The sequence below is a fragment of the Amblyraja radiata genome, chromosome 2 (assembly GCF_010909765.2).
Source record: "Amblyraja radiata isolate CabotCenter1 chromosome 2, sAmbRad1.1.pri, whole genome shotgun sequence".
Lineage (NCBI taxonomy): Eukaryota > Metazoa > Chordata > Chondrichthyes > Rajiformes > Rajidae > Amblyraja > Amblyraja radiata.
In genome coordinates this window covers 74,484,712-74,498,508 of record NC_045957.1, presented here as the reverse complement: position 1 = coordinate 74,498,508, position 13,797 = coordinate 74,484,712, and positions in this window count along the sequence as shown.

Here is a 13,797-nt window from a genome sequence, read left to right as displayed (position 1 = left end):
ATTGCTGCAAATGACTGGCACGCAACACCTGAGCTGGAGATGGCTCTTTGCATAGCATAATACTTTCACAACCTTACACCTTTTCAAACCACTCCGTGAGATGCCACCAGAGTATTATGGAAGTGCAAATCCCTAATAGAAAGGAGCAACATCGTTTTCCTCTCTTTCCCTGAGAAATGGACATATTGTATGCTTATGATGGCAGTTTTCTCCTGGCACAAGTGTCTTGTTCCACAAATATTTTGCATTTAGGTAACATCTGGGTGCAAAAGTGGTATGTGATTGAATTTCTGTTAAATAAATCAATAGAGCCCAAAAGAGCACTCTGGTGTGAAACTGCATTTTGCACAGGCAATTAACAAGGTAAGGAACTAGAAAGTAAACAAACAATGAGAGGTGGACCTTCAAGGGTGGTGCGTAATGCAAGCCATGCGCGCATCACGTACGCGTCACGACGCACGCGTCGTGCGTCATGACGCGTAAATGGTTGCATAAATGATGCCCATGTGGGACAGGCCCTTCACTTATCTACCTGATCATAACCCATATCCCTCCATTCCTTGCATATGCTGATCCAAAAGTCTTTTTTATGCCACTGTCGAATCTGCTTCAAACGGCAGTGCGTTCCTGGCACTCGCAACCCTCTGTGTAAAACAAAATCCACAAATCTTCTTTAAACTTTGCCCCTTTAATTTGGTGATGCTCTCTAGTATTTGATTTTTTTTCCCCACCTGGCATAAAAGATTCCGACTGCTTACCCTATCTATGCCTCACATCATTTTATTTACTTCTGTCAGGTCTCTGCGTAATTTCCAACATTCCAGAGAAAACAATTCAAGTCATTCAACAATACATGTCCAACCTCTCCATGCAGCTAATACTCCCTCATCTAGGCATAATTCTGGTAAACCACCTCAACATCTTTTCGAAAGCCTTCACATCCTTCCATTAATGGGGCAACCAGTACTGAGTCGTAGAGTCATACAGTGTGGAAACAGGCCCGTTGGCACAACGTGCCCACGCCAAACAACATACCCCATCTACACGTTTCACCTACCTACATTTGGCCCATATCCCTCTAAACATACTATCCATGTGCCTGTCTAAATGTTTTTTAAACATTGTGATGTTACCTGCCTCAACTACCTCCTCCGGCCGCGTGATCCATATACCTTACAACATGTTGTGTAAAAAAAAAATTGCTACTCAGGTTTCGATGAAATCTTTCCCCCCCTCGCCTTAAAACTATGTCCTCCGGTTCTTGATTCCACTACTCCGGATAAACAACTCTGTGCATTTACCCTATCTATTCCTCTCATGATCCTTTACCCCTCTGTTAGATCGCCCCTCATCCTCCTGCAATTCAAGGAATAAAGTCCAAGCCTGCTCAACCTCTGCACACTTTCCAGCTAAACAACATCTTTCCTGTGGTTTACACAAAGTGCTGGAGTAACTCAGCGGACAGGCAGCATCTCTGGAGAGAAGGAATGAGTGACATTTCGAGTCAAGACCCTTCTTCAGACTGATAGGTCTTTCCTGTAACATATTTCCTGTAACATGTTGACCAAAACTACACATAGTACTCCAGATATGGCTTAATCGAAGTCCTATAAAGCTGCATCATGACTCTTATACTCAATGCCTGACCTATGAAAGCAAGCCTACCATATGTTGAAATCATTTTCCAAAATTTTCATGGACACATTTCTGCAGTTCCCCAGACTGATATTTCTCATCAGAAATAAAATGTAATGAAAATGAAACAGGAAAGATTTATGGTTTTGATGGATATAACATGTGAAACCAACAGCACTGTTTCCACCAGCAACAGAAGGAAGTTGATTATCGCTTTTGTAAATCTGAAAGCAGAATGTCCAGATCCTAACACATGATAAATCAGCCTAAATTTCTTGATTGTGCAGCCCGCGGGATTTATTGGCATTTATTCGCTATCCCTAGTCAACAATGCCACAAATGGTTTGCTCTGCCACTTCAGAGGGCAGTTAAGAGTTGACCATAAAGTTGTTCAAGTTGAACATGGATCAAACTTGAGAATGAATGGTAGAATATCCTTCCTTCAAGAACATTAGTGACCCAGATGGTGTTGCTGTGGTATTGTAGCCATCATTGCAGATGTATTTAATTAGTATTTAACGTTCACAATAGTTGTTGTGGGACTTGTACACCATCTATCCAGATATTTAGCTTGTTAATCTGGTAGCCTAACTATGATGCTATTTCTCCCCTAGAGCACGATTACTGTGCAATAGAAATAAATAGGTGGAGAAAATATTGAAGGAAGAAGTAATATATTTTCAAGATTACATTGAGCTCTGGGAACAAGGGACACTGGTCAAGCTTAACTGAATATATTGGATGGAATTAATTACTTAAGCAATAGGTGGTGGATGTGTGAAATAGGTTACTAAAGAGAAGCCAGCAAGTGTAAAAAAAAAGCCAGTGAGAGAGTGAATAGTTATTGAAAGCCGATGTGAATCCTAGGCAGACTGGCTGTGGGATCAGTCAGCTGGAGTGCATCATCTATCTTCCCATGTCCTTGAAGTAAGCAGGTCAGTATAGAGATGAGAACATTGCATGAGGATGAAGTTTAGCAGGAATGCACTGGGTTTGATTTATATAATGTAAATAGTAAATGAATCAGAGAGCGGCAAATGTTTTCCCAGATATTCTGTTGAATAGTGAGCTGCCCCAACATCCATGGAGCATAATGTGTCTTGCTTTGGTAGCTTAGGCAGTCTTCTGTAAGTAAAACAAGCCAGTTGCTAACTGATAAGCACAGAGGAGTGCAAGCGACAGGCCCTGCAATGGTTACAATTTCCTTGAGAATTGGAGAGGCCACACGTCAGGTTTACCAACTGTTGGTTGGTAATTATAAAGAATGCTTGAATTTTGTTTTGACAATATGAAACAGCCAAGCTAAAGAGGTTGAGCAGGTTGGGACTCTATTCCTTCGAGCACGAGGACGAGGGGTGATCTTATAAAGTAATGAGAGGAATAGATTGGGTAAACACATAGAATCTCTTGCTCAGAGTTGGGGAATCAGGAACCAGAGGACATAAGTTTAAGGTGAAGGGGGAAAGAATTAATAGTAATCTGAGGAGTAACATTTTCACACAAAGAGTGATGGGTGAATGGAATGAGCTGCCAGAGGAGGTAATTGAGTCAGGGACAATCGTAACATCAAAGAAACAATTAGATAGGTATAGGGATAGGACGTTTAGAGGGAAATTAGCCAAATGCAGGCAGATGGGATGAGTGTAGATGGGATGTGTTGGTCAGTGCAGGCAAGTTGGGCTGAAGGACTTGTTTCCATGCTGTATGACACTGACTATCAAGTTAAATGGAAATTAAATTGTATCTGTCCTCTGTATGTGGTAATGCTCATTACGATGGATGGACTTGGGACTTGCGCCTGGAAAAGGTTCATCGGACAGCTTACTTGCAGGGAAATCAATCAAAGTTTGCTCTCTCTCTTTGGACTTCATAAAGTGCTCTATCAGTTATAGGTGGGATGTAAGCAGAAGCCTCCACGTGGCGCATCCCGGGCAATGCTGACGACAGAAACTGTACCACAGTGACTGACTGAAGTAGCCAATTCTGCAACCACCGACCGTCAACCGTCACCGACCGACCGGAAAGACGTGATATAGAAGATGGCCGGACACGAGGAAGAAGAAGTTATAGGTCAAATGTTCACCTGTGTTCAGAAGTCACAGCTTCTAGCCAGCCAAGTAGGTAAAAACTGATACCTCCGAGGAGAGCTGCTAACGCACAAATGGACTTTTGTTAAATTACATAGTATTTATAAGGACTAAGTTATTGAAAGTCCCTTTCAATCTGCTCCATTTTTTTTAGTAATTTCATGGTTTGATTCTGTGCAACAATTCCCTGCTCAAATACCATAGCCTTTTGGTTCCCAAAAGCCTGTTAAAAAATAAACAGAAAATTCTAAAGATCCATAATACTTCTTTGAGTGAAGACCTTTTCTTGTGATAATTTTGTGTTCTCACCACTCAGTGAATAAAGCCATTTCTGTAGAATTCTCTTGTGTATTTATTGAAGACTATCAATTTTTATGGCCCTTGTTCTGGTATCCCAAGTAAGTGAAAATGGCTTTTCTACATCTAACCTACTGAACCCATTCATAGTTTTAAAATCCTCGATTAAGTGACCTTCTCACCCCTTACTTTTCTAAAGGCAAGAGGCAGAGTTGGTTTATTTTTTTCTGTTGAGTATAATCACCCAGTTCTGCTAAAAATAAATGGACATTGCCTATTGCCTCTTTATTACTTTTGCAGTCGGATAACCAGACTGTTAGGAGAAATTGATTGTTGTCTGAACAATTCTCTGTACAGGTTTAGCGTTTGCTTTTTTTGCTTTTTATTTCTATTCACCTGTGAAACCCCATGATTTTACTTTTCTTTTGATGGGTGCTGAGTGATTCCTGCATGTGAACCCCATAACCTTTTTCTCTCTTCAGTAAAGACTTTCCAAGGAAAATATTCTTATGGGCCTGTCCCACTTAGGCGACTATTTAAGGGCCTGTCCCACTTACATGTCCTTGGCACGCAAATTACATGATCTCGTGGTCGCGTTGAGCTTCAGTCTGAAAGAAGAGTCTTGACCTGAAACGTCACCCATTGCTTCTCTCCAGAGATGCTGCCGGTCCCGCTGAGTTACTGCAGCATTTTGTGTAGAAGTGGGGGCGGATCCGGACCGCAACGGCCGTGAGCCCCAGGCCAAGCTCGCCGATCTATTGCCTGCTTCTGCTGCTGTTGGAGGTGAGATGCTGCGTCGCGCCAGGGTCTTGGGCCTGTCCCACTTTGGCCGTCAGTTCCGCAACAGGCCGTTGGGGCGCGAAGATTTTGTTCACTACAAAAATTGTCGCGCACAACCACATATCCCTCCACGTTTCTCAGTGGGAACGGCCCCGCGCGGTCATATGATGCCTGTGTGCCTCAACGCGACCACAAGGTCGTGTAATTTGCGTGCCAAGGACACGTAAGTGGGACAGTCCCTTTAGGCGACTGCAGGAGACCATGCAGTCGCCATATGGTCGCCACATGTTCGCAGGTGGTTGCCGGGGTGTCTCCTTCATGGTCGTAAGGAGTTCCCGCATTCTGGGAACTAGTTGCGGCCTCATTAAGGTCACCACTAATTTTTCAACATGGAGTGTAGCGAGAATTCTCGTGCCGTAGGTGGGTCACCAGGTGGTCCTAGTGGGTTGCCTGGAGGTCAAAGGTTCTCGTAGGAGCTCGTAGGTTATAGCCGGTGCTGACCGGTGAATTTCATTGGCTCATTGGGAAAAAAAAACATGAGTAGTATTTTTCAAAACCAAGGATAACCAACCAGTAATGTTAATGTCCGCTGAGCTTCACAGCCGTGTATCTCTGGCTTCTTAAAAGTTGTCCCCACTCCTTCTCCCTCCTTATCCCCCCCCTTCTCCCCCCTCCCCCCCCTCTTTTAAAGGACTTACCATACACTGTGCTAGCTGTCTTAACTAAGGGCCTGTCCTACTGACGCAACCTTACAGCAACTATCTTCGACCTTCAAGCTCGAGAGCACTCACCTGAAAAACCTCGAGCTGGATCGACCATCAGCGATGAAACCGCAAGCTGGATCGACTGTCAACACACAAACACACACACACACACACACACACACACACACACACACACACACACACACACACACACACACACACACACACACACACACACACTCACACACACACACACACACACACATCGCAAAGGCGGGGGCCAGGGAAAGTGGGGGAGCGCTGTCTGAAATTCACACCCGTGATGAACATGAATGTAAAAGACAGCTACCACAGTGTAGGATAAGTCTTTACAGAGCGCGGAGGGGGGAGAGAGGGGGAGAGAAGGGGGAGAGAAGGGGGGAGAAGGGGAGAGAATGGGGGGAGAAAGAGTGGAGACACTTTTAAGAAGCCAGACAACTTATAATAAAGTTTAACGGGCATTTATTTACCGTTCGGTTTTCCTTGGTGTTGAAAACTCCAATGAGCCAATTAAAATGCCCGGTCAGCAAAGGAGATTGCCTTCAGCTGCCCTCGACTGCCTATAACTACATAACGACCCCACTCCACTGCGCTACATGCTCAAAAGAACCATGCCGACCAATTTTTACTCGCAGAAAAGTTTTCAGCATGCTGAAAATTTTCCTCGACCAAACGAGTATGCGGGAACTTCCCTCGAGCATGAAGGAGAGTTCCAGTGACCTTCCAGCGACCATGCTACGAGTTTGAGTCGAGAGGAAACTCTTCTAAACTCACAAATTAGGTCCCCGCAGTTTGACAGCCCCTTTACAGCCCCAACCTTCCTGTTCATCGCAGTATCACCTTGGCTTTGCACCGTGTGAATTTCACTCAGACAGCGCTCCCCCGCTTGCCCTGTCCCTGCCTGCATAATGGGCTGGTGAAGGAAGCGATGTGTGTGTGTGTGTGTGTGTGTGTGTGTGTGTGTGTGTGTGTGTGTGTGTGTGTGTGTGTGTGTGTGTGTGTGTGTTCCACTCTGACAGTCACCGTTCCTGTTGCCGGTTTTCCAGGCGACTGCCGGCAACTTGACAGTCGTCGGCAGTCACCTGAAAAATCGCCTAAGTGGGACAGGCCCATTAGTTTTCTTATCAATGATCAAAAACACATACTGAGCCTAATCCCTTTACCTCGGGATGAATATTCTTGCCTGAGGATGAATGCATTGTAAATTAATTAAATCAATTCTTGGGAAGAGTAGATTGTCCAATGAGTGATGTTAGCCTTTACTCTCTAAAGTTAGAAGACTGAGAAGTGATTTTTGAGACACGCAAGCTTTTCAGCGTGGCTGAGAAGGTTGATGGAGAGAAGCTGTTCCTTCAGAACTAGGATCTGAAATCTAGGTAAAGGGTGAGAATTTAGGACAGAGTATTTGCCAGAGAGGAATGTAAATCTTTTCTCCCTCGGAGATCTGTTGATTATCAGTCAGTATCTAATTACAAAGCTTAAATGGATAGTGCTTTGACTGTTAAGGACATTTAAGGTTCTATGTATTGGACAGGTGAGAGCATCAGGCATAGTCACCCAACATCTCATTGAAATATCAAGCAACCTTGCAATTGTAGGCCACTGCCACTTTTATTTGTGAAGAATGACTGGACTTCGATGATGCCATTATAACCACAGAACTTAGTTATAACAACTGTTCATGACCTGTTCATATGAAAAATCTGTTCAGTAAGATGATGGCATGATATGGAATGGATTGTGACTTTTATGAGCGTGTGACAACCCAAGTTCATCTTCATCGTGATACTGTGAACATGTGGGTGAATCACTCTGCAATTATTTTCCTTTCTGACCATTTTTGGTTCAATCTGGAAAACATGACTGTCTACAATTACTTCTGGTGACTTGATGTCTTGACGGTATGTCAGACAGGATTCTATTGAACTTCTACAGCCGTGCAGTAGAGACCATATTGAATGGTTGCAGCATGGCATGGAACTCAACGCCCAGGAGTGAAGAAGACTGCAAAAAGTGGTGAACTTTGCCCAGTCCATCATGGGTTTTGACCTCCCCACCATCAAAGAGATTTACAGGATTTGCTGCCTCAAAAAGGCAGCCATCACCATCAGAGACCCACACCAACATGACCGCACACTCATTTCACTCCTGCCATCTCAAAGAAGATATACAGAAACAGAAAATTATTTTTAAAGGACTGATATCTATTTGTTGCGCTCTGTAAATCCAAATGCACTAATTTTCTTAATTTTGTCTGCTAGGTTTAGTTTAGTTTATTGTCACGTGTACTGAGGTACAGTGAAAAGCTTTTTTGTTGCATGCTATTCTGTCAGCGGAAAGACTAAACGTGATTACAATCAAGCAATCCACAGTGCACAGATGCAGGATAAAGGGAATAACATTTAGTTGGCGATAAAGTCTAATATAAAGTGATTAAAGATAGTCCGAGAGTCTCCAATGAGGTAGATGGTAGCTCAGGACTGCTCTCTCATTGGTGATAGGATGGTTCAGTTGCCTGATGGGGCCAAGGAAAAAGCGTTCATGTCACAGCCCTGTTTCGACCAATCTTTCCACTACTACGCACAAGAAGCACAAGAAGCGCAAGATGCCATTGTATGCAGATGCCGGGAAGTGAGGTCAGCTCTGGCTGAACAATTTCTAATCTTGTGATGTGGACTCCATAAGAAGAAGTTGCCTGATAACAGCTGGGACGGAACTGTCTCTGTATCTGGAGGTATGCTTTTTCACTCCTCTGTACCTCTTACCTGATGGGAGGGGAGAAAAGGGAGTGTCTGGAATGAGAATCATTCTTGATTATGCTGGAGGCCTTGCCGAGGCTGTATGAAGACTGTTGTTCTCATTAACCAAAGCAATTGTAATTTATTTAATCCATTTTGTTCCTCACAAATGGTCTCCATTGTTCACACCAGTGCACACAATTAAAACGCTGCTTCTTACTGCAGTGATTCAACATTGCAGACTTTCCCATTGTTGTACCTAGATATTTTGAATCAGATGGGTGCAGAGCTGAAAGGAAGATTCCGTAGGGAGAATTAATTGACTCTTCACTATATTAATTGAAACAGTTGGACGTAGAATTACTTGCTTCTGCCCTGCCCAGAAGATCTTGTGAAGACAATAATGGGAAAGTATGCAATCACCTGTCAAGACTGACATTGAAGCACTCTGAATATGGAATGCCGTGTTTTCCAACTTTCTGTAACATTGAACCATAAAATGTCAATAAAGCCATACAGCATGGAAGCAGGACCTTCAGCCCAACCAAAATGTCCCACTTAAGCTATTCTTACTGCCCATGTTTGGCCCATATCACTCTAAACATTTCCTATCAATATATCTGTACAAGTGTCTGTTATTATACTTGCCTCAATTAATCCCTCTGGTAGCTCTTTCCTTATACTCACCACCCTCTGTATGAAAAGGTTGCCTCTCAGGTTCCCATTAAATCTTTTCCCCATTCACCTAAAACCTATGACTCTAGTTGTTGATTCCCCACCCTGGGTGAAAAAATAATCACCTACCCATTCCCCTCATGATTTTATATAACTCTTTGGTATCATCCTTCAGCCTCCTGCTCTCCAAGGAATAATGTCCTTTCCTGCCTAACTCAGGTGATGGAGAGAAGGCTAGAGGATGGGGTTGGGAGGGAGAGATAGATCGGCCATGGTGGAGTAGACTTAATGGGCTGAATGGCCCAATTCTACTCCTATCACGTGATCTTATGAAGTCCGTCCTCAGGTACAGGTACTCAAATCCAGGCCTCATGAAGCTTATCTGCACCCTTTCCATCTTAATGGCATCTTTCCTATGGCAGAGTGACCTAAACTGAACACAATACTCCAAGTGCAACATTACTGGCATCTTATATAATTGTAACATAATGTCCCAGCTTCTACATCCAATTTTCTGAATGATGAAGGCCAACAAGCCAAAAGCCTTCTACACCACTCTACTTACCTGTGACACCATTTTAAGGAAACGATGCACTTGTAGAGCAGAGGGATATAAGAATACAACACTCCCCAAGGTCCTAGTGTTCACTTTGAAGTCCTGTCCTGATTTGACATCCCAAAATCTAACACCTCACACTTATCTGAATTTTACTTCGGAGTCACGTGAGTGACTACGTGAAGAAAGGCCGTCCGTCTGCGTGCGCGTCATTATGTCTGAAAGCAACGCGCACAACGGACGGGAGCGGCACTGCGACCTCCCAGCCGTTGGGATTTAAAAAAGGCGGCAGATAAGAAAAGTTGAACCACTTATTCTGCGCTTTCTGTTCGGGCTAAAGAAGTGATTTTTCTTTCAGAGCCCCAAAAATGTCAAAGAGAAGGTCCGCGGGGAAACCAGCTGCCGAAGACCGCAGCATTCCCGGTAGCAGACGACGCTCATTCTTGCCGACATTGCCGCTGGCGTTAGAACCGGCAGGAGCAGACTTGGTGCAGGAGATCAGCACCGTGGTGGTCCCGGCGGGACGTAAAGCCACCCATAAGTCTGCCAGACCCGTAGACTCGGATGAGTCCGGGGAAGAGGGAAACGCTCCCTCATCAGGAAGCGTCCGAGGACGACTCTCCCACATGGAGCAGCTGGTGGAGAAGCTGCTCCACAATGATAAACCCTGGAGAAAGTAGCATTATCAGCACGAGTCCCATTTACAGACCGTGCCAGCAGCCTCATACTCTGGGCAGCAATATGTCTTTCCCATGGAAGGGGGAAGTACATACAGGGATTACCCGGACTCAGAGTTTGGAAGCACAGGGGGGGAACACTCCCAGGGGGGACTGGAGGAAGTACCCCTACAATCAACTAAATTTGCGATCTCCACAGCACTGGGAGCACCCTTGGATGAAGACCTAGCAAGTAACATCAACTACTTGGCGTCTCATCAACTCAAGGATCTTGTCATGGAAGAAACCCTAAACAGGTACCCCCCACCATCAAACTGTGCTTCCCTCAAGGTACAAGCGGTGAACCGCATAATTTGGGGACAAATAGGTCCCATAATCAGGAACCAGGAACTGAAGTTCCAATAAGTGTTAAACCTGCTGGGGTCAGGAATCACTTTGTTTGCAGGAGGTGTGGAAGGAGGCATCCTCACTGAGCGGGAGCAGGATACCATGGCACTGCTATGTAATGCCCGTTTCGAAATAAACTGCATACGGAAAGAGGCTATAAAACCGGCTATGAATTCGAAGTTCGCAGCACTTTGCAAAGCTAGCGACACCCAGCCCTCAAACTACCTGTTTGGAGAAGACCTGTCTAGACAGGTATGGGACCTGGATGATGAGGCAAAAACCGTGCGCCTCATAACAAGAGGTCAGCCCACACCCAGGGGCCCATCCACGAGATTCCACCCCTACAGCTCTCGGCGTTTTACACCTAGAGAGCCAGGCACCGGAGGAAGATTCACCCCTGAGACAAGGTCTTTTCTAGGGGCAGGCCCCAGCAGGCCGACAGCGAGGATGAGGAGAGAGCAACCACCAGCTCTGCTCCCCAAACCTCGCAGACGAAAGCCAGCACCACGACGCCAGTAACAACAGAGGTAAGTCAAACCAGTTCCTCAGGGAACATACCAGACGAACCTCACTTACAGGTGGTGGGAAGGTTGAAATACTTCTTAAAAGAATGGTGTTGGGTTACTAAGGATCCATTCATACTGCACAGTATAGAAGGATTCAAAATTGAGTTCAATTTAAATTTATCACCACCACCAACATATTCTAATACTCGCACATATGTCTTTTCCCAAAAAGATACAATGGATATACAAAAAGAAATTGAAACGCTATCTGAGATTTAGAGGTCATACACAGAACCTCACCAATTTATATCCAATATTTTTCCAAAAGAGAAAAAAGATGGAGGGATCCGTATTATTTTGGATCTTACGGAACTAAATACATATGTGCAATACAAACACTTTAAAATGGACAATTTTGGAACAGCAACTCAGTTGGTTTCCAAAAATGGCTATATGGTATGCATCGACCTAAAAGATGCATACTATTCGGTGTCTATTCACAAAGAGTATAGGAGATATTTGAAGTTTACCTGGATGGGTCAATAATGGCAATACAAGGCTCTGCCAAATGGCTTGACATCAGCCCCTAGACTGTTTACCAAATTACTTAAACCAATTCTGGAGCTGCTAAGATCTCAAAATCACATAGTCATCGCATATTTGGATGACATTTTCATCTTTGGAGTTACCAAAGAATTGGCGGAAGCAACAGTCAAGGCAACCAAAACCCTGTTTGAAAAACTTGGGTTTCTAATCCATCCAGTAAAATCAAAATTAACTCCTACCAAGGTAATTGATTATCTAGGATTTACTATCAACACAGTAACCATGTTGGTGACTTTGCCAAAAGGCAAACAAAAAGACTTGAGGAAAGCCTGCAATGATCTGATAGAAAAACACAAACCAACTATCAGACAAACAGCAAGTGCTATTGGCAAATTGTTAGCTGCCTTTCCTGCAGTGCGCTATGGACCTTTGCATTACCAGCATTTACAGCGGGCTAAGGAACGAGCATTGAAATTGCATGCAGGTCAGTTTGGCAAATTAATGCGGTTACCAGCTGAAGCCATTATTGAACTACAATGGTGGATGGCAAACATAAGACTCAGCTCAAGGGAAATCTTAATTGAGAGCCCATCAGTGTTTCTCCAAACCGACGCAAGCGGGTTAGGATGGGGAGCCACAAACACAGCCAGGAGCTGTGGAGGCAGATGGAATGAGCAAGAGTCAACTATACTCCAACAATATGGAATCAATTACCTAGAATTGTTGGGGGCACAATATGGACTCAAGTCTCTCTGTAACAACATGCAACATGTGCATGTTCAAATTCAGATTGATAACACTACTGCGGTAGCATATATCAATCACATGGGTGGTGTAAAATCTGTATCCTGTGACAGATTATCTAACCTCATTTAGCACTGGTGCATTGAGAGGGATATTTGGGTCACGGCAATTTATCTACCAGGAAGATATAACACGGTGGCAGATGCAAGGTCACGATTGTTTAATGACAACATAGAATGGATGTTGAATCGTACGGTATTCAATGAAATAACTATACGATTTGGCACTCCAGATTTGGATCTGTTTGCATCTAGATTAAACCATCAATTACCCAGATATGTGTCCTGGGAGCCAGACCCAGGAGCAGAGTCAGTGGATGCCTTTTCCCTAAACTGGGGAGGAATGTATATTTATGCATTCCCACCATTCTGCCTCATAAATCGATGCTTGACTAAAATCAAGCAAGACAAAGCCACAGGCATTTTAGTAGTACCAGATTGGCCTACACAAGCCTGGTTCCCAAAAATACTGGGGATCATAGTCCAGCCATTAATCGTTGTACCTAAGAGGAGAGATCTCCTAGTAAACCCAGTTTCAGGGAGCAGCCATTCACTTTCTGACCGGATTGATTTGTTGGTTTGCAGATTCTGAGGAGGCCATTTCAAGATATTGGATTATCCGAACGAACTGTGGATGTCATCACAAAGGCATGGAGGGACAGTACCAAAAAACAGTACGCCACTCATATTAAGAAGTGGGAAGCTTTCTGCCATGCAAACGATATAGCATACAACACAGTTCGGATAACGGATGTCTTGGAGTTCCTATCAACCCTGTACTATGACTATAAATTAAGTTATAGCGCAATCAACAGTGCCAGATGTGCACTATCCTCCTATTTGACACTGGAGGCAGGGCACAGGCCGATAGGAACGCACCCCTTCGTAATAAAATTCATGAAGGAAATTTACAATTCGATACCCCCAAGGCCTAGGTACACGGACACATGGGATGTGAGCATGGTACTGACCTTACTTCATCAGTGGGGACAGCCAACGGCCTTGTCTTTGTCTAAACTAACATTGAAAGTGGTAATGCTGATGGCGCTAATAACAGCCCAAAGAGTACAGACACTACAAAAACTACGACTGGACTACATGACCAGCAACACGAATAATATAACATTCGTTGTTAAGGACCTGATCAAACAGAGCAGGCCAGGAATGCCAGGGATGAAGATCCAGTTCCTGGCATATCCAGAGGACCAACGATTGTGTGTGGTAACACATTTACACCACTACCTGAGAGTCACGGAAAACCTCAGAGGCTCAGAACAATCGGTCCTCATCAGCCACAAAAAACCACACCGAAAGGTGTCGACACAAACTATCTCCAGATGGTTAAAGGAGGTAATGGTGGTAGCAGG